A 23,507-nucleotide genomic window follows, 5' to 3' on the forward strand; every position below is an offset into this window, starting at 1 on the left:
GGTCTGGGTTGGTCGGCAAGGGCTGGTTCACTACTCCCCTCTATGACGAGGTGGAGACACGCCCTTCTTCCCCGACCTTACCTCGTGGCCAATGGTGGTTTTGGGGCGATTCGAGCTAGCCCCAGCCAAAGGGCAGCAATGGCGAATGAAGAAAACCGCCCAAATGCAGTTGGCAATTGCAGCAAACCTGGCAAACCTGGCACTTTGAAGATGCCATGTCGTAGGGATCTACTTTATTTAATGCAGTGCAATGGAGTGTCAAATTAATGGAAGACAAATCCTTAGCCTAATACACAGAATAAGGAAATAACTGTCAACAAGGGGGAAATCTATTATTGGCTAACGTGAGTGCTTATGAACTAATTACGGGACGCACTTTGACCTTTATACACAGACTGGAGGCAGGAGGGTCCAGAATAAAGCAATAAAAAAAAAAAACACAATCATCATATCCACAACAATATATATATACAGTCACGTGAAAAAGTAAGTACACCCCATGTAAAGTTTTGACTTTTTCAACATATTTCAACATACAGCTCTTTGATCTTCATTTCAACAATATTGATAGATAAATGTGATATAATATAACAAATATCATGAAACGTTTACATTTTGTAGTCCATTGTATAATTTAAATAAACATAAATGCAAATTTCACATGTGGAAAAAGTAAGTACACCCCTCATTTATCACTACTTCAAATACCTAAAATTAGAATCAGGTGCACCAGCTCAGGTGCAAATGATTAGAACATCGTGAGAGAGGATCTGGAGGAATCTGTCTTATTTAAACCTCAGACATTTAGTTTGGTTTGCTCTTTGTTGTTGAAGTGTGCGGCATCACCATGCCAAGATCCAAAGAGCTCTCTGAGGCCTTCAGAAAGAAGGTTACAGATGCCTCCAAGTCTGGGAAGGGATTTAAAAAGATCTCCAAACAATTTGAAATCAATCATTCGACTGTCCGGAAGATCATCTACAAGTGAAGAAGATTCCAAACAACTGCCAACTTGTTCAGGCCAAGCCGCCCCAGCAAGTTCAGCTCGAGAGCAGACTGCAAGATGCTGAAAGAAGTCTCTAAGAACCCCAGAATGTCATCACGGGACCTACAGCTAGCTCTTACCACTGCTGATGTCAAAGTGCACGAGTCTACCATTAGAAAGAGGCTGCACAAATTTGATCTACATGGGAGGTGTGCCAGGTGGAAACCTTTGCTGTCCAGAAAGAACATCAGGGCAAGACTAAAGTTTGCCAATGAACACCTAGGCAAAGACCAGCACTTCTGGAACAATGTGCTCTGGACAGATGAGTGAAAGGTAGAGCTATTTGGCCACATCACCAGAAGACATGTTTGGCGAAAACCAAAGACAGCTTTTGACCACAAGCACCTGATACCAACTGTAAAGCATGGTGTTGGAAATATTATGGTTTAGGGCAGCTTTGCTGCATCAGGGCCTGGGCAGCTCACCATCATATAATCCACTATGAATTCTTCATTGTACCAGATGGTGCTTGAGGATAATGTGAGGCCATCTGTCGGAAAGCTGAAGCTCAACCGAAGGTGGACCTTGCAACATGACAATTACCCTAAACATACCAGTAAATCCACCAAGGAATGGCTGAAAAGAAACAAATGGAGTGTTCTGGAATGGCCAAGTCAAAGCCTGGATCTAAATCCCATCGTGATGTTGTGGGGGGATTTGAAACGAGCTGTGCATGCAAGAAACCCCTCAAACATCGCACAGCTGAAATAATTCTGCATGGAGGAGTGGGCAAAAATTTCTTCCAGTCGATGTCAGAGACTGGTAGACAGTTATAAGAAACGCCGACTTGAGGTTGTTTCTGCCAAAGGGGGCAATACCACCTGTTCGAGCCAAGGTTGTACTTACTTTTTCCACATGCGAAATTTGCATTTATGTTTGTTTAAATTGTACAATGGACTACAAAATGTAAATATTTCATGATATTTGTTATATTATATCACCTTTATCTGTCAATATTGTTGAAATGAAGATCAAATAGCTGTATGTTGAAATATGTTGAAAAAGTCAAAACTTTACAGGGGGTGTGCTTACTTTTTCACGTGACTGTATATATATTGTCTTGTAGCAACGTTTGGGGAATGGCAGAGGTCGATTATATGTATCACCCATCCTCTTTGCACCCACCCAGATTATATGTATAACCCACCCAGAAAATGAGTTTTCTTTGCAAACTAGAACAGCACTTGGGAGAGAGCATCCCTCCTCCAGGCTGAACAGTTTACGCTTGTTATCCTACTGATATGTCAGATCTGAATCCGGAACCAAAATAAAAATTTGAAAAAAAAAACAAAAAAAAAACATGAACCAAAATAAAATTTGGAAAAAATTAGTAATAAAAAATTAAAAAATTAAAAACAAACACAAAATAAAAAACCTGAACCAAAATCTAATCGGCTTTTTCTTGTCACCTACCCAACTCATCCACTAAGTTTTGTTATTCTAATAATCTGTCCACAACTTTTTGAGATATTGTGCTATATATCGTTTTTGGCCCTATCTCTCCATGTTGAAGAATCACTTATAAAAGTTCTAGTGTCTGGATCCGAATCTTCACCAAGATCTAATCAATTCTTCCTTGTCATACACCCAACTTCTCCACCAAATTTCGTCTGAATCTGTTGTCCGTTCACAAAGTTTTTGAGATATCCTTTTCACAGACAGACAGACATAACCACCGTCCACCGTCATGGCAGAGGTAAATATACTGGGTGACAGCCTGTATGCGCATACACAAATAAGAATATTTGTAGATTATATTTATTTTAGGATATAACTAGAAAGAGCACTCTAGATATTGCAGATCCTTGCTAGGACTTGTTTTGTGTGGTATATTTTGTGTGGTGTATTTTGTGTGGCAAATAAATGAAGGGATGCATAAATGGAAGGTCATTGATTGCAAATGAAAGGTTTAAATGGTCTACAGGACAGAGGTCTGAAAAGGTGTAAATGTCGAAACATCTAAAGGGTCTACTCTAAAATGTCTCAAGGGTTTAAGAGGTCAAAGGGGTCTAAAGGATATTAAAGGGAGTGAAAGGTGTTAAGGCCTAAAAGGGTTGAAATGGTCTAAGCTAAGGGCTCAGAAGGGCCTGAAGAGGTTTAAAGTGTCTAAACTCAAGTGTCTTAAAAAGTCTAAAAACCAGTCGAAAGGGTATGAAGGGTATAAAGGGGTCAAAAGGGTCTAAAGGTTTAAAAGGTACGTTTTGATAGTGCATAATTCATGGGCGTAATTAATAGATGTAGTTACGGTCCAAACCACATTCACAGTATGTAATTAATAGACATACTCACATTTCAATATTATGTAATTAATAGACACACTCACATTTCAATAGTATGTAACTAATAGACATACTCACATTTTAATAGTATGTAATTAATAGACATACTCACATTTCAATAGTATATAATTAATAGACATACTCACATTTCAATAGTATGGAATTAATAGACATACTCACATTTCAATAGTACGTTATTAATAGACATACTCACATTTCAATAGAACATAATTAATAGACACTCACATTTCAATAGAACGTAATTAATAGACATACTCACATTTCAATAGAACATAATTGATAGACATACTCACATTTCAAGAGAACGTAATTGATAGATTTGTTCACATTTCAATAGAACATAATTAATAGACATACTCACATTTCAATAGAACGTAATTAATAGACATACTCACATTTCAATAGAACGTAATTAATAGACATACTCACATTTCAATAGCACGTAATTAATAGACATACTCACATTTCAATAGTACGTTATTAATAGACATATTCACATTCCAATAGAACATAATTGATAGACATACTCACATTTAAATAGAACGTAATTAATAGACATACTCACATTTCAATAGAACGTAATTTATAGACATACTCACATTTCAAAAGCATGTAATTAATAGACGTACTCACATTTCAATAGAACATAATTGATAGATTTGTTCACATTTCAATAGAACATAATTAATAGACATACTCACATTTCAATGGTACATAATTGATAGACATACTCACATTTAAATAGTATGTAATTAATACACATCCTCACATTTCAATCGTATATAATTAATAGACATACTCACATTTCAATTGTATATAATTAATAGACATACTCACATTTCAATTGTACATAATTAATAGACATTCTCACATTTCAATGGTATGTAATTAATACACATACTCACATTTAAATAGTACGTAATTAATAGACATACTCACATTTAAATAGTACGTAATTAATACACATACTCACATTTCAATATTATGTAATTAATAGACACACTCACATTTCAATAGTATGGAATTAATAGACATTCTCACATTTCAATGGTATGTAATTAATAGACATACTCCCATTTCAATTGCACGTAATTATTAGACATACTCACATTTCAATAGTAAGTTATTAATAGACATACTTACATTTCAATAGTTCGCAATTAATAGACATACATTTCAATAGTACGGAATTAATAGACATACTCACATTTATATAGTACATAATTAATAGACGTACTCACATTTAAATAGTACGTAATTAATAGACATACTCACATTTCAATAGTACGTAACTAATAGACATTCTCATGTGCCATTATTGTTATCATCCTTATTATTATTATTATCATCAATATAATTGTTATCAATATTTTCATTATCATTATCAATATTGTAATTATTATCATTATGTACCATTTTCATTATCATTATGTATCATTGTCATTATTATTATGTACCATTGTTGTTATCATCCTTATTATTATCATTATTATCATTGTTATCATTATTCTCATTATCAAATTTATCATTGTTATTATCATTATCATTTTCAATATTGTCATTATTATTATGTACCATTTTAATTATGATTATGTATATCATTATCATTATTATTATCATTGTGTTGCATTATTATTATTATGTACCATTGTTGTTATCATCATTATTATCATTGTTATTATGTACGATATGCATTATCATTATGTGTATATCATTATCATGATGTCACATTATTATCATGTACCATTGTTGTAATCAACATTATTATCATTATCAACAATATCATTGTTATTATCTTTATAATTTTCTATATTTTCATTATTATCATTATTATCATGTACTATTTTCTTTATCATTATGTATCATAATCATTATTATTATTATTATCATTATCAATGCATACATTTATAATTATTATTATTATTACCATTATGTTGCATTACACTGGTGAACAGCCAAAATTGGTTCTGACTTATTTTGAACTGTTTCTAACTAATTTGGTGCCCACGAATCCGAATCTGACCTTAAAATTTCGCTATCACGTAACCTTGACGTAGTACATCATAAGTGTGGAAAAAATCTTTGGAGCATGCGAATTTCTTGATTAAGTCTCAATAAGTCTATTTATTGTCACAAAAAATAATATGAACTTAAAGTTTTTATTTACATCACAAAAAAAAATGTAAATCTCCAAAAATAATATGAACTTTATAAAATATCACCAAAAATAATATGATCTTTAAGTTTTTATTTACATCACAAAAAAAAATGTAAATCTCCAAAAATAATATGAACTTTATAAAATATCACAAAAAATAATATGATCTTTAAGTTTTTATTTACATCACATTAAAAGTGCTTCTGAACTTTACTTTTGCGTTTGTAGGAGCAATCACCTTCACGCTGTAAAGTGCAACAGTAGTCAGTCGCCCATCATGTTTGGATTGAATCGGCCTTGATATCGAGTCTCCATGATGGCAATTTCCTGGTGAAACCTTTCTCCATGTTCATCACTGACATCGCCAAGATTTTGTGGAAAGAAGTCCAGATGAGAATGGAAGAAATGTATCTTGAGTGACATTCGAGCACCGAGTGCCTGGTAACTCTTCAACATCTTGTCCACAAGCTCTTCATAATTTGGTGCTCGAAAATTTCCAAGGTAATTGTTAGCAAGAGCCACAAAGCTATCCCAAGCAACTCTTTCCAGCTCAGACAGTCTCGTTACAAAGTCCTGATTAGTGAGTAGAAGACGAATTTGAGGACCATTGGAAACACCCGCCTTTACTTTGACCTCAGATACAATGCCTTGGAACTTCATTAGCAAGTAGTGGAAGCCAGCACCATCTTGATCCATGGCCTTCACAAAGTTCTTCATCAAACCAAGTTTCAAATGAAGTGGTGGTAAGAATACCTTCTCAGGGACAACAAGAGGTTTGTAAATTTCAAATGAAGTGGTATTCCTATGGTATACTGGTTCTCAAAAACTGGATGTGCTCGTGACAATTGGATATCATAATCGAAATCTACAGGTTCATGTTGGTTAGAATCACCTCAAAATATACTAGAACCATAAAACTTTTAAAATTTTGTTGACCAGTGTTATCATTATGTATCATTATCATTTGAATAGTATGTAATTAATACGCATGTGTCGACAAAAACAGACAGACTGAAACAGACAGAGTGAAACAGACAGACAGAAACAGACAGAGAGACAGACCGAAACAGACAGACACAGACAATCAAACAGGTAGACAGAGACCCAAATGCAATACCCTCTCCACCAACGAGGGTAAAATGGTGGATATTTTTAAACTCCTTCCCTCCACATTCCCACTTTCCCCATTTCCTCCCACACTTTCCTCCCCCCCCCCCCCCCCCTCTTCATCCTCCTTTCCTAATGCTTCTTTTGTAAATTTCTATATTTTACCCCTCTCCATAGCCCCTATTCACTAACTCACTCATCCAAATGTAATGTACAGTACAGATAAGCCCCACCAGCAAAAATACAACTTGTCTGCCAACGTGTGTCGAAGCAGGAGTCGTTCAGCATTGCAAGCTTTCTTTCAACGCATTACCGTTCACGTTTGCAAGTAATCAAAAAAGTATTTAAGTCCCCATGTATTGCATCGAGTCATGTTCATGTCCTAGCAAATATAGCTGTATAATCACATTGCCGAGCTCTACTCATCGTGTATCACATGTGGATCGTTTTCCTGCTCATCATCACCGAACAACCTTTCTGCTGCAGCGAGTTGGGATTTGCATCATAAGCAATGCTGTGCTGGCAGGTGACGCATTTGCATACACAGTGCACACCTCTTGTAGAGCCTTGAATACTCAAGTTGGCAGATCTTCCTCTCTTTGGCCATTTCATTTTATATTCCAAGAGTTCACTTTTCTGCAAGAGCCGAACTTCTGAAAGAATATCTGCTGAAAATGAGTTGAACAGATGTGCACTAGCTAGCTTCTGGAGATTGGCTGGCACTAAGTATTGGGCAGTTAATTGATTTTTTTTTTTAAACAGAGTTTGAGCCACAGCTCATGTAAGTGATGATGGAAAAATGGGTAAAACTAGATTGTATTCATAGAATACTTACCCAGCGCAGTCAACTTGGTGTGAGCAACCCTTCTGTTTTTGAACGTTCCTTTTTTTTTTGATCCAATATGGCTGCCAGATCACGTGAGCGATGACATCATAAATTTATGTTCTCTAATATAATTGTTGCGATCATGCTCAATAAATTTCAAACTGATCAGACTAAGCATTGTCCCTGTCGAATTATGACATCATAATTATTACACCAATGACGTCATCGTTAACAACACCTATTCCCCATATAGAGTTATTTACAATGAGCCATGTTTCAATTTTTTCCATAGGGCGGTTTTGGAGATATAGAGGTGCAACGTTTTTAGGTTTTTCCAAGATGGCACCTGTAACACATGACCAATGATGTCATGAATGTCATTAAAATATTCTAAAGGAGAGGTGCTCCTATGGTGAAAATTTCATGTCCTTTAGAACAACAGTTGCTGAAAAAAAATTTAATAATGATTGGATGGATAAGTGTTGTATTTGTCGAATTATGACGTCATAATTAAGGCACTGATGACATCGTCATCAACATATCTTATTCCCCAATCCCCACGGTGAGTACTTGACAATGAGACATGTTTCCATTTTTTCCATTGAGCGGTTTGGGAGATATAGAGGTGAAACGTTTTTCCAAGATGGCGCCTGTACCACGTGACCTATGACGTCATAATAGTCATTAGAATATTATACAGGAGGATCCCCTCCTATGGTGAAAATTTCATTGCAATCGGACCAACGGTTGCCGAGAAAATGAATTTTTATAATACAGACACGGCACACACTGTAACTACTGCAGACACGTACGTGCGTAACGGAATGCTTAACCCCGCTTTTCGCTTCGCGAGCGCAGGGTAACAATGCTGTATTCCAATAAGCCTTTGACCCAGTGGCTGGAATGTTCCATCGACTTGTCTGATGTCATGCCTGAATGGTTAGGTTTAGCCTTAACCAACACTGACACTTGGTCTTTATGTCAAGTTTTGTAGCAAAGCTCGAAGCTTGTTAATAAAGACCCCCCTCCCCTGGTGGTATCTCACATCCATTTCAACTGTGTTTCAACCACTATACCCAGAATACTCTGCAACTTGCTCTTATTCTTCAGCTCAAGCTCCTCCAAAGCACATGCGATGACATTAAATGTTGCTTTAAATGTGAAGAGTGCATCAGGTCGGAACAGGCAGGCCACTCCATCATGTTTAACTTTACGTCCAACGTGTTGTCAAATTCTTAATGAGCCTGTCATCATATTTGATTATAAAATTTAATCTGGTGCTGTCTTTTTTCAGAGTATGAAAATGTACATGCAATTTCTTGAACATTTCCCATCGTATTTCGTGTTAGGGGTTCAATGCAGCGATAGACAAAAGCAAGATTTATTAGACAGTGAGCCTGACAGTAGACATGGACTGCCTCAGGATAGTCTTTTTGAATCCCGGCCTGGACACCCTTTTGTATCCCACTCATCTTTTGTGTGCCACCATAATTGTGGGCCATCATTTGACTGGCGCGTATTCCATTTTCTTCAAAGTTCTCGAGTTGAAACTTCACCTGCTGTATCGGCATCCTTCAAACTAAGGATATTGCTCATGAACAAGTATTTTGTTGACGTCTGATCTTTTAGCACTTCTCATTCATGTGTCTACTTGTTTGAGAGTGAAAGAGTCTGCTGCTTCCTCTGCAAACAAAGGATCATGATCATGTCAAGGAAGCTCTTCCCTATCTGGCCGTTGGACTCTGGTGTCACCATGGAAGCGTCTCTTCACACCAGCAATCCTGTGGGATGGAAATCCTTTGGTAAAATCCATGTCCCAGCTTAAGGACACAAAGGTATGAAGATCTTGCTGGTAAATTATTTGCTTCAAGACAAGAGACCAAAATCAAGTTCTTATTCAGCTTTAAATGTCTCCAAAAGTCTTTTCCATTATCTGCTCCTTCTACAACATCTCAGAAAGCTTATTCTGCCTTATTCAGCTTATATCCATCTGCCGATGGATCTTCTGCAAGGTTTTTGTGTCTGCTCTGAAAATGGCTAGATGTTATTGTTTCGGTTCAGAATTTCTTCCTATAATTGCACATTAGTTCTTAGTTATTTAGAATAGCTGAAGTGCAAAAGTGCAATGAAACCCACACTTTATTTTATTAGTACACCCACCCAAGCAGCAGGAAGGGTCATGTTATTATCCTCTTTTAGGTATATACTAGGGCATGCCCGTACTATATATATATCTAAAATTATATCCCCCCCCTCTATTTACATGAAATGGTTTGGTCCATTCGCAAAGCCAAAGCGAACGGCTTGGGAGTACGGTGACAATCCCCCCCCCCCTCTATTTACATGAAATGGTTTGGTCCATTCGCAAAGCCAAAGCGAACTGCTTGCGAGTACGGTGACAATCCCCCCCCCCCCCCCTCTATTTACATGAAATGGTTTGGTCCAAAGCGAACGGCTTGCGGAGTTTGGTAAAGAAATCGCCATAGCTCGGTAACTACTTCTCCGATTAATATGAAACCTTGAAAAGGCACATCCTCAGGTCCCCAGCAATATACCTGGCAAGTTTCAAGTATATAGGACCCGTGGTTGTCGAGAAACAGCGGTCACAGACAAACAAACACACAGACACACAGACGCACACACACACACAGAGATTACTGGAATTATAGATAGATTACAGTAGATCTAGGCTCTGACCTCTTGTTGAACACAGGCTACTTGGTTTTTTTGTCCCCCGTCGCAGGGCGGAGCGAACGGGGGACTATGGTTTTCCCCTCCGCCTGTGTGTGCGTCCATCCGTGCGTGCGTCCGTCCGTCCGTGCGTGCGTACATGCGTGCGTGCACGAAGGACCGAATTCTAATTTGGTGTGTGGGTGCAACACACGTCAAAATCCAAGATGGCCACCGCCATGTATGTCTGACGCCATGTATGTCTGAACCTTGTGAGCGGAATATCTTGAAAAATAAGAGAAGTACCAACTTCTAATTTGGTGTGTGGGTGTATCTAGGCATAAGGAAGAACACTATTGAAAATTGGGTCGCCACGTCAAAATCCAAGATGGCCGCCGCCATGTATGTCTGAACCTTGTGAGCGGAATATCTTGAAAAATAAGCGAAGTACCAACTTCTAATCTGGTTTATGACCATGGATAATGATGATATCGCTATATTAAATGAAAAAAATTATATTCTGGGAGTTTGTGTGTGTGGCCTCGACGTCACCCATTCCTGTTTCAGTGTCCCAATGGAAAACTCGAGGATCCCACCCTCTCCACCCTGCACATCTGAGCCCGAAACTGCAAGACTTGTGTGAGAACCATGCTGTCCTGTCGACATCTCCTCACTGAGTTGAGCTCCTTCCTTCTCTCTGTTTACGTGCTGCTTCATCAGGATGAAGATTACCACACTCCTTGCCCTGCTTCATTCCATTGGAGTTAAACCTTTAACTCCTCCCCCACTCCGATTCTGCCATTTTGTGTTCCCCTGTCCAGACTTTTTCATCCATTTGGCAAAGCCTACCGTCTGCAGACAATGGCACCAACGCACCACCTTTGTGCACTCGTGGAGACTTGTCCCATCCGGCCGCGAATGTAGGATTATTACCACATTTGAACTTTCAAAAAAGAGTACACTTTGGTGGGTTCCTGTATTGTTGGTGTGCCTTCTGAGGTATTTGACCTGGCCGTTTTATGCGAGACTTGGGCCGGAGACTTCCCTCCGGCCAACCCAACAGGAACGCGGCATTAATGGTTGTGGCTGTTTGAGAAAAAGAGGAGTCTCCGTTGGCATTTTCTGGGGGATGGGGGGGGGGGGGGACTTTGTTTAAACATTTTCTGCAGTCAGTGCCACCCCTTGCTCTCCCCCTTAACTTGGGCATGCTTTGGAGGTAGCGTGATGCCCTTTTTGAATCATTTTGTGAAGGTGTATCGGGGTGTGCCGATCCAGGTGGTATCCTACCTCTCGGATGGGGTGGTGCCCTGGTGGTCGTAGGGAGCCCGTTTCTTCCCCGGTTTGGAAGTGTGGGCCTTGTGTAAAAATTCCGATGCTTGTCTGTGTATTTTGAAGTGGTTTGGTTAAAAAAAGGTTTTTTTGTGAGTGACTTCATCGTGTTGTTGTCTTTTCACAAAACCTAAAATATGCTTTGACAACAAGTGTGTTGTCCTGCTGCCCCCTCCCCCCATCCAGACCACTCTCCTGCCTCCCCTTCTCAGTTATCTCACCCTCTCACCCCCTGTTTGACCCCTTTTCCAATTCTGTCTCTTCGCACGCTGTTCTTACTGGAGCTTCTTCTTTAGTGTACAGGCTTCTTATCAGAACATATCAGGTGTCCTTGTATCAGACATGTCATCCCAATTTCTCCGAGCATTATCCACATCAATTAATGATCAACACAATCAATAGCTGGCTCTATAAATCGATAAAACAGAGATCCTACTTCCTTTGATATTCCGATGCTTTTTCCATGATCCAGCTCATATTTGCGATTTGATCTCTAGTACCTTTTCCTCTTGTGAAACATGCTTGCTGAATTGGCATTACTTGCTTAATGAAGTCCCACATTCTGTGTTGAATGATCTTTAGTAATATCTCACTGGGCATGCAATATCAAGGCAATGGTTCAGTTGTTTGAACATTCTCTTGCATCCCCTCTCTCCTTTCTTTGTCAAAGGTTTCTTCAGACTGTTTCCACCTTTTAGGTCGTACCATCCTGCTACAGATCGGTGTACAAACACCCGCTAAAAATTTGATTGCCTCCTCCCAACTTTTCCTCGCATTCTTTCACCATTGGTTCGTGCTCATATTCTTTTTCTCCGAAGATTGCCATCGTATTGCATCATAATGCTCTCATTTGTAGAGTGTTTCTGTACAGTCCTTCCATATTTCTTTCACCTGTGTTTCTTCTGTGAGATCTGTTCCTGTTCTACGCTTTAAGACCACAATCGGAGCCCTAGACTTTCCTGTGATATCTCCTGATCTTTTTGTAAGGATGTCTTGTTTTTCCCACTCTGTTGTCCATATCTATCTCTGCATGTGTCTCTGAAATGGATCTTTGTCTTTCCCAGCTTGTCTTTGGAAGTTGGCATTTTGCCACTTGATGTCCTCTCTTGATGAGGCTTTGGTTTTCATCTCGATTCAGGTTATTTATATATTTATTTATTTATTTTTTGCTCGACGTTTTCGCATGGTACAAGCTTGGGAGCCTCGTTGGTTTGCGTTACTGTCTACGCTGATGACTCACTAATAAGCGATGAAACTGGTCCGGCAGCTGAGGGGGTGTGTAGCATTGGGTTTCTCTTGTGTGTACTATGTGTAAATGTCGTTACAGCTGTGAGGGACTGTGGGAAGAGGTTGAAACAGCAAAAGGCTTACCTTGTGTAGCCTTCATGGTCGCAGTTATACAGCTTTCTTCAGCAAAAAGAGCATAGGAAGAGTCAATTTGTGGATACACACACACACACACACACACACACACACACACACACACACACACACACACACACACACACACACACACACACACACACACACATATATATATATATATATATATATATATATATATATATATATATATATATATATATATATATATATATATATATATATATATATACTGTATATATTTATATCCGTGCAATGTCTGTGTTGTGTTGTCTTGTCACTGAACAACTGCTCTCTCAAACTTTTGTGAAATCGTACCAAACTTCTGGTATGCACCGATCTCTCCGGTGTGTATGTCCCAAGGGTATTTTTTTTTTTAATGTTTCAAAGAAATATATATTTTTTTTGAACGAAATTTTTTTTTTTTTCAACTTAAATCTTCAACTTCAATTGTTTATAAAATGTAATATCACATATATTACAAATTCATTTGTGCAAAATAATTGTTTGTATTATGATTGGTGTAAACCATGACAAAACAGCAAGTCAGGTACAGTCATCGATCTATACGTTGTTAACAACTTGCTTTCGTCTCCTGGAAAGCAAATCCAACGGAAGGAAATCTCATTTCCTTTCACAAAGCCCGAAACAAGTGTGTGTCCACCCTCAGGAGAGCCAGGAAACAATATCTCACCGTTCTCAAGACCGAACTCTCTTATCTGTCTCCCTCTTCCAAATCTGGTGGCGTCTGGTCAAATCTGTTTCTGGTGTTTGTTCCCCCTCCATCCCCTCCCTCACCTCAAACGGCTTAACGGCTGACTCCACACGTGAAAAAGCTGAATGCCTCAAACTCTGTGTTTGCCTCTAAATCTTGTGTCCCAAACCCATCCTCTCTGTACCCACCGTACCCAGTCGTACCCAGCTGCTCCTGGACTCTGTGTCCCTTTCCTCCTGACAAGGTGGAAAAGTTTCTGTCAACCCCTCGACTCTGATTCTGCACTGATCCTGACGGCATCAGCCACGGGTCCCTAAAATCATGTTCTTCCGCTCTTTCACTCCCCTCTTTCTGTTCTCTTCACCCTCTCTTTTGCTCAAGGTCATCTGCCATCTGCTTGGAAATCAGCCAACATCACGCTTTGCACAAAAAAGGTGCAAAAACAGATCCCAGCAACTACAGACCAATCAGCCTTCTCCCAATTATCAGCAAAGTCATGGAATCCATCATTGCTTCAGATATGAAATCTTTCCTCTTCTCCAATGGCTTGATCTCTGATCATCAATTTGGTTTCAGACCTGGTCACTCTACTCTGGACATGCTGCTTCTGCTTTCTCAACAATGGATGGAGGTCCTCAACGCCAAACAGGAAATTAGAGCTGTCTCCCTTGACATTTCACGTGCCTTCGATATGGTCTGGCACCCTGCTCTGCTCACCAAACTCTCCTCCTTTGGTATCCATGGAAATCTCCACGCATGGCTGGCGGACTTCCTCTCTGGTCGTAGTCAATGTGTGGCCCTGAATGGGTTTCTCTCATCTCCTCTTCCTGTTCAGGCTGGAGTTCCCCAAGGTAGTGTTCTGGGCCCTGTGCTTTTTCTGGTCTTCAGCAATGATCTCTCTGACTCTCTTGAAAATCCTCTCTATCTCTTTGCTGACGACTCTACTCTCTGTCGCTCCATTCCTCATCCCTCAGATCGGCAGTCTGCAGCCTCCTCACTCTCTGCAGACCTGGACAAAATCACAGACTGGGCAAACAAATGGAACATGTCTTTCAATCCTGATAAATCTCACACTCTTACGATGTCTCTCCGAAAAGACCGACTGGAAAACCCTCCCATCCACTTTCTGAATAATCCTCTCCAAGAAGTTCTGTCACTCAATTTTGGGTCTCACTATTTGCCATGATCTTTCCTGGGAAAACCACATTTCAAATCTGGCCTCCAAAGCCAGTCGCCGACTAGGCATCCTCCGTTGTGCGAAGTCCTTCCTTGGCACACCTGAGCTCCTCACCACATACAAGGCTTTCATCCGCAGCTCTATGGAATACTGCTCCCCCCTCTGGTCTGGTGCTCCTGCCTCACACCTAGCCCGTCTTCACGCTGTTGAAACCAAAGCGTTCAGAATCATTGGAATCTCCCGCGATGAAGCTAACTCCAAGGGCCTTTCACTCACTCACCGCAGGCAGGTTGGTGGTCTTTCTGTCTTCTACCGACTCCTCTCTGGCCTTGCCCCCCCAGCCCTCTCTGGGCTCTGTCCCCCAAATATTCCTACAGGTCGCACAAGATCTGCCTGCAACCCTCTTATGGTTAAACTGCCAAAATCAAGACTTTCTGCTCACCTTCACTCCTTCATTCCTCTTTTCTCCCGCCTCTGGAACAAACTCCCTCACTCTCTTCAATCCCACTCCACCCTCCAGGTCTTTAAAACAGCTGTTCACCACCATCTCTTATCCTCCCCCATCCAAAACCTTGATATTTTCTACCCCCGCTAATTTCGGTCCCCTTGTGTTTTATACCTCTCCCCCCCACCCCCCCCCCCCCCTCCCCTTCCCACTCTCCTGCCCCCAAGCCCTCTCCCTCCCACACTTCTCCCTGCTCTCAAATGTTGTGGTTGTGTGCTTCCCCTTCTCTCCCCATCTTGTCTTGTCTTGTCTTGTCTTCCGCTCCCTCTTTTTGTATATTTTGTTTGGCTGGTTGATTTGTTTGTGAAATAAATGTTAGCTCTTTCACGAGCCTCGATTCAGTATACAAAGAAAAAAAAAAAATCTACATATCTGGGCAGTGTCTGTGTTGTCACTGAACTACTCCCTCAAACTTTTGTTTCCGTGGTGGTGAGGTGTTTTGAATTACGTGGTGGTGAGGTGTTTGAATTATGTGGTGGTGAGATGTTTTAATTATGTAGTGGTGAGGTGTTTTTAATTAAGTGGTGGTGAGGTGTTTTTAATTGCGTGGTGGTGAGGTGTTTTTAATTGTGTGGTGGTGAGGTGTTTTTAATTGCGTGTTGTTGAGGTGTTTTTAATTGCGTGGTGGTGAGGTGTTTTTAATTGCGTGGTGGTGAAGTGTTTTTAATTACATGGTGTTGAGGTGTTTTTAATTATGTGGTGGTGAGGTGTTTTGAATTAAGTGGTGGTGAGGTGTTTTTTATTATGTGGTGGTGAGGTGTTATTAATTATGTGGTGGTGAGGTTTTTTAATTACATGGTGGTGAGGTGTTTTTAATTACGTGGTGGTGAGGTGTTTTTAATTATGTGGTGGTGAGGTGTTTTTAATTATGTGGTGGTGTGGTGTTTTTTATTATGTGGTTGTGAGGTGTTTTTAATTACGTGGTTGTGAGGTGTTTTTAATTACGTGGTGGTGAGGTGTTTTTAATTACATGGTGGTGAGATGTTTTTAATTACATGGTGGTGAGGTGTTTTTAATTACATGGTGGTGAGGTGTTTTTAATTACGTGGTGGTGAGGTGTTTTAAATTATGTGGTGGTGAGGTTTTTTTAATTTCGTGGTGGTGAGGTGTTTTTTATTATGTGGTTGTGAGGTGTTTTTAATGATGTGGTTGTGAGGTGTTTTTAATTACGTGGTGGTGAGGTGTTTTTAATTACATGGTGGTGAGGTGTTTTTAATTACATGGTGGTGAGGTGTTTTTAATTACATGGTGGTGAGGTGTTTTTAATTACGTGGTGGTGAGGTGTTTTAAATTATGTGGTGGTGAGGTTTTTTAAATTACGTGGTGGTGAGGTGTTTTTAATTACGTGGTGGTGAGGTGTTTTTAATTATGTGGTGGTGTGGTGTTTTTTATTATGTGGTTGTGAGGTGTTTTTAATTACGTGGTGGTGAGGTGTTTTGAATTATGTGGTGGTGAGGTGTTTTTAATTACGTGGTGGTGAGGTGTAATCGTCCCATACCTCCAGTCTGCACCTCCCTCCTATATGTATGTGCTGAAGGGTTCTTTTTTTAATTTGGTTTTTATATTTTCAACCTAACTTGCTTATAAAAATGTAATATCACAAACACTACAAATAAATTTGTGCAAAATTATTGTTTGTATAATGATTGGTGTCAATCATGACAACACAACAACTCAGGTACAGTCATTATCCTCAGTTAAAACAAGCCCGTTCCTCTGTAATGACGCGTGGTGAGGTAAGCATAGTGAACCGAGCCAACCTAGTACATATTTACATATATATGTATATATATATGTATATATATATATATATATATATATATATATATATATATATATATATATATATATATATATATATATATACACAACATGACCAAAGTATGCGGACATCCCTTCTAATTAGTGGATTCAGGTGTTTCAGCCACACCCACACCCACACGCATATATATAATCAAGCACACAGCCATGCAATCTCCATAGACAAACATTGGCAGTAGAATGGGCCATACTGAAGAGCTCAGTGACTTTCAACATGACACCGTCATAGGATGCCACCTTTCCAACAAGACAGTTCGTCAAATGTATGCCCTGCTAGACTGAAAGTGCTGCTTTTGTGAAGTGGAAACGTCTAGAAACTACAACAGCTCTGCCGTGAAATGTTAGGCCACACAAGCTCACGTCGCCTCAAACCCGGAGGCTTCAGCTTGTCAAAAGACAGAAGTTTGTTTGGTCATCAATGCTCAAACATCAAATGGAGCCGGTGATCCAGATTTTGAGGTTATTTGCTCTCATCAGGACGGCATAGCATACAGCTATTTGATCTTCATTTCAACAATATTGATAGATAACGGTGATATAATATAACAAATATCATGAAACATTTACATTTTATAGTCCATTGTATAATTTAAATAAACATAAATTGAAATTTCGCATGTGGAAAAAGTAAGTACACCGCTACATTTATCACTACTTCAAATACCTAAAATTAGAATCAGGTGCACCAGTTCAGGTGCAAATGATTAGAACATCGTTAGAGAGGATCTTGGAGGAACCTGTTTTATTTAAACCTCAGACATTTAGTTTGGTTTGCTCTTTGTTGTTGAAGTGTGCGGCGTCACCATGCCTAGATCAAAAGAGCTCTCTGAGGCCTTCAGAAAGAAGGTTATAGATGCCTACGAGTCTGGGAAGGGATTTAAAAAGATCTCCAAACAATTTGAAATCAATCATTCGACTGTCCGGAAGATCATCTACAAGTGGAGAAGATTCCAAACAACTGCCAACTTGTTCAGGCCAGGCCGCCCCAGCAAGTTCAGCCCGAGAGCAGACCGCAAGATGCTGAAAGAAGTCTCTAAGAACCTCCAGAATGTCATCACGGGACCTACAGGTAGCTCTTGCCACTATTGATGTCAAAGTGCACGAGTCTACCATTAGAAAGAGGCTGCACAAATTTGATCTACATGGGAGGTGTGCCAGGAGGAAACCTTTGCTGTCCAGAAAGAACATCAGGGCAAGACTAAAGTTTGCCAATGAACACCTAGGCAAAGACCAGCACTACTGGAACAATGTGCTCTGGACAGATGAGTCAAAGGTAGAGCTATTTGGCCACAGTACCAGAAGACATGTTTGGCGAAAACCAAAGACAGCATTTGACCACAAGAACCTGATACCAACTGTAAAGCATGGTGGTGGAAATATTATGGTTTGGGGCAGCTTTGCTGCATCAGGGCCTGGGCAGCTCACCATCATAGAATCCACTATGAATTCCTCATTGTACCAGAGGGTGCTTGAGGATAATGTGAGGCCATCTGTCGGAAAGTTGAAGCTCAACCGAAGGTGGACCTTGCAACATGACAATGACCCTAAACATACCAGTAAATACACCAAGGAATGGCTGAAAAGAAAGAAATGGAGGGTTCTGGAATGACCAAGTCAAAGCCCGGATCTAAATCCCATCGAGATGTTGTGGGGGGATTTGAAACGAGCTGTGCATCCAAGAAACCCCTCAAACATCGCACAGCTGAAAGAATTCTGCATGGAGGAGTGGGCAAAAATTTCTCCCAGTCGATGCCAGAGACTGGTAGACAGTTCTACGAAACGCCTACTTGAGGTTGTTTCTGCCAAAGGGGGAAATACCACCTATTAGAGCCAAGGGTGTACTTACTTTTTCCACATGCGCAATTTGCATTTATGTTTATTTAAATTATACAATGGAAATACCATGCAGGTCCATTCAAAGTTGTGTTTCTTTTTCAATCGAAGATCTGAAATTATAAAACTTAAATTAATATGGTAGAGTGGGTCTGCTCTGGTCCTCGCCATATGATATGACACATACAGTATGGAAAAGAGCTCTCCACCCTGGACAGCTATATATCTATGTATATATCAGTGATTCTATGTGTGTCTCTCCCATAATTGGAGGGAATAACCAATCAGCTCTCACCCAATCAATTACCCCAATTGAGTAGGTTTATTATAAATTTACTCCTCTTGTGCTCGTCTTGTGTAGAACGCTACATAAAGCAATCATGAAAAGCTACACAAGGTTAGCCCTTTGTCGTTTAAAACCCTACCCGAGTTCCTCTACAGCTGCAAAACATTCACAAGTACTACATACATGAGAATCCCAATGCTGCATGCCCCCTTGGCCAAACCTTGTATTTGGATGTACAAGCAAATACCCACCCTCTGGGCAGAATGTTGCAATTCCTTGCTCTCCCAACAGATGAATCTCCTTTTCTGCGAGCAGCTTGAAGCCTCTCTTGAATTGTGAGGTCAGTTTTTCTGGGTCATATCCTCCCGGAGGAGTCGACGATACATACAGTACATACTTTCCCTCCATTATATGTGGATGTACTCGGTTCTGCTTATTTATATTTGTTTATAAACATATGTATACAATATGGAAACATCTTATTTATTTAATTGTCTTATGCTATATTTTTTATCCTGTGTATAAAATGATATACTCATGAAGATAGGTTGAATTGATTTGCTTTTGGAATGTATTTTAACTTTGTTACATGGCGTCAGCAAATTGATGTCTATTGGAATGGACTTTCTGAATTTTAATGTTCAACCATCGACTGGAACGCTTCTCTTCCTAAGCAACCCAACCGTTACTCACACACGTGGTATTGTGGCGTCATCTACAGGCAGAATGTAGCATTGAATCCAGATTTCCAATTTTAGCAGGAGACCTTCCATCTACCTGGACAAAATCCATAGTGATGATTAAATAATAACTTCATATGTGTTAGTTTATGTTGTTTTTGTTCCTGCAGAGTGGATTAACTTTGGACTATTTGATACAACATTATATTCGGCCATGAATGCTGCGACTTACCAAATTCACTCTAACGTGCAATAAAGTCCAATTACTTTTTTGGAATTTTTCACATCTTTCGTAAATTTTATCTTTATAAATAATGGTGCTCTTATGTCCATAAAATGTCGTGAACAAATAGCACGTTTGTTCAGCTTGGTGAAATCAACACTGGCTGGCGTTGTGGGAGTGATGGAGGGGGAGAATGGGATGGTAAATGATTCCAGCTGATGTTTCGTGCGCTTTTTTTTTTGTATTTTTTTTTGTACTAGGGCATGCCCGTACTATATATATGCCCGTACTATATATCTATCTAAAATTATATCCCCCCCCTCTATTTACATGAAATGGTTTGGTCCATTCGCAACGCCAAAGCGAACGGCGAACGGCTTGCGAGTACAGTGACAATCCCCCCCCCTCTATTTACATGAAATGGTTTCGTCCATTCGCAACGACCACAGAACCCCCCCCCTCTATTTACATGGAATGGTTTGGTCCATTCGCAACGCCAAAGCGAACGGCGAACGGCTAAATCGCCATAGCTCGGTAAGTACTTGTCCGATTAATTTCAAACCTTGAAAAGGCACATCCTCGGGTCCCCAGCAATATACCTGGCAAGTTTCAAGTATATCGGACCGGTAGTTGTCGAGAAATCGTTGTCGCATACATACACACACACATACACACAGAGATTAGTGGAATTATAGATAGATACAAGATCGAGGCTCGTGAAAGAGCTAACATTAATCACACAAAAAAAATCAAACAGACACATCAAACATATAATAAGGGGAGCGGTACACAAGATTGGGAGAGGGGGGGGGGGGGGGGTAGCACACAAACACAACATTTGAGAGCAGGGACATCGGGAGATCTGTGGGAGGGAGAGGGCTTCGGGGGAGGAGGCGTGGGAAGGGGAGGGGGTGGGAGAAGTATAAAACACATGGACACTGCAAGGACTTCCAGGGAAGAAGTTGGTATTTCAAAAAAGTGGATCTGGGGTGAATTAGCGGGGGTAGAAAAGATCAAGGTTTTGGATGGGGGAAGATAAGAGATGATCCTGCCTAAAGAAGATAAGATTCTTTAGGCAGGAATGATTGCTGGCAGATGGCTGAGAGGTATGCACACTCACCTTTGAGCTGTCTAAGCTGGTGTAGCCTGTGGGACCTGGGTGCCACACTAGGTTTGAATTTCGACTCAGCTTTAAATTGTCACCCTGGTGTTTTGCATCAATGTGTGCCCCGTCCATCCGAAGGATGTTAAGCTTGAGGAACCATCTACCAGCACCGGTCATTGGTGAACATTAAACATCCCGCAATGTATTTTTTGAAAAGAGTAGGTGAGTTATCGCCTATCACCGGTAACATGACGAAATTCCGAATTCCTGCCACCTTCACTCACATGCCGGGACTGACCAGCTCCTTCGTGAAATACTTGGGCCGCAAACGTTCTCCAACCCCAAGAAGGGAGGGAATCATTCTGGCTGTTAAAGATGTGATGAGAAGTGTCGCTGTCAAATCTTGATAGAAACATCAAACTCTGTTGGAAAGTCCAACTCTTGCTTCTTTTATTTCCCAAGGGATGGTGAAAAATCCGAGTGAGCCCAGGTAAGATTACTGCTGCAGTAATTGCAGTGTGCATACAAATTACACATAAAGATTGATCACTTGAATCATTAATGATTAGAATCGGTGCGAGCTATATTTTCCAACAATTTTTGATTGTACTGGGTGGTTGTGATGGCTTTGGCCTTTGTTGGATTACGCGGTGCCATTTTATAAAATGTTTCGGGTTTGTGGGTGCTCCTACGGTAGATATTTGGCTATCACACATCACTCTTTTCAATCCAATTCCTCCCTCCAGGTCTTTAAAACAGCTGTTCACCACCATCCCCATCCAAAACCTTGATCTTTTCTACCCCTGTTAATTCACCCCAGATCCACTTTTCTGAAATACCGACTTCTTTCCTGGAAGTCCTAGCAGTGTCCATGTGTTTTGTTTTATTTACCTCCCTCACCCCCCCACCCCCATCCCCCCGCGCCCCGTCCTCCCATGCCTCCTACCCCCAAGCCCTCTCCCTCCCACAGATCTCCTGATGTCCCTGCTCTCAAATGTTGTACTTGTGTGCTTCTTCCTCTCTCCCATTCTTATCTCCCGCTCCCTTTATTTCGTCTTATGTGTCCGTTTTTTCTTTTTTTGTCATTAATGTTAGCTCTTACACGAGCCTCGATCATGTATATAAAAACAAACCAAAAAAAACTGTGGAAATCCAAGACATTTGTAGTTTTTTTTCATATTGAATGTGAACTATATATTTTGACTGTCGTGGGGTTTGTGAGCTGTCATAGCAATGCTGTGTGTTTGAAGCACATTGTTTTTGGACATTTTACATGTAGAATCTTTGTTCGATATATTGTGTCAAGCAAAAGAGTGCCGCTTGACAAAGTAGACTGCACAGATGTATCATAAATACACCTTATTTTAAAGGCATTTAATCTTCAGAAAGGCCAGCCAAATGTGTCCTTGAATGAGACTCTCAAAATGCCCCATAATGCAGAATCTGAAGTCAAGATTTCCAAAATATTCGGCAGTGGATGGTATAGTGGTATACCCCCAGACACTCCAAGCAAACCGACTTGCTTCACTTGTGAAACTTCTTCCTCTGTCTTACTATTTGGAAAAGGAAAGACTTTAATGAATTAATTTTTCATTGGATCTATCATAGAACAATGGAAATGCATTAGCAATTACAATGCGTAGTGTTCTTTAAAGAATTTGGTAAATGCATCATACAGCATCAGCCAATTATTACTCAGCTCAATATAAATCATGACCACATATTCAAACCATAATGGCACTCGGTAGAGCACGTACCTCCGCCAGGCTAAACATTTACATTTTGTATCCATCCCCTGGATTCGGACCTGAACCAAAATCTAATTTTCTTGTTCTTGTTGCCTAACCATGTGAGTGGCGTGCTGATGAGGAGGGGAGTGTCGTTGAAGCTGAAGGGAAAGGTGTATGCTGCATGTGTGAGAAGTGTTATGATTTATGGGAGCGAGACATGGGTAATGAACGTAGAGCAGCAACGAAGGCTGGAAAGGGTGGAAATGCGAATGGTTCGACGGATGTGCGGAGTATCGTTGAGAGAGAGGAAGACAAATGATGAATTGCGAAAGATGATGGGAATAGAGCCTGTGATTGATGCTGTGAAGAGGAACAGGTTGAGATGGTTTGGTCATGTGTTGAGGAAGGATGAAAGTGACTGGTTGAGAAGAGTGATGGAAATGAATGTAGAAGGAAGTAGAGGACGGGGAAGACCGAGAAAGACTTGGCTAAAGATGGTGGAAAAAGAAATGCGGGCAAGGGGGTTAACAAGGAGAGATGCAGAAAATAGGGCAAAATGGAGAAGATTGTCATGGGGACCGCAAGACTAACCCCCGCTCTAGTAGGGAAAATGGCCT

General features: G+C 40.3%; 1 protein-coding gene across 4 annotated transcripts in view; it reads left to right on the top strand.

Annotated features, from left to right (window-relative positions):
* LOC137426069 (chemokine-like protein TAFA-2) overlaps window positions 1-23,507 on the top strand; it is a 686,347-nt gene that overhangs the window by 409,031 nt on the left and 253,809 nt on the right. The gene's annotated exons all lie outside the window — the stretch shown is intronic.

Source organism: Myxine glutinosa, chromosome 4, assembly GCF_964187855.1.
Source record: "Myxine glutinosa chromosome 4, kmMyxGlut1.1, whole genome shotgun sequence".
Taxonomy (NCBI): Eukaryota; Metazoa; Chordata; class Myxini; order Myxiniformes; family Myxinidae; genus Myxine; species Myxine glutinosa.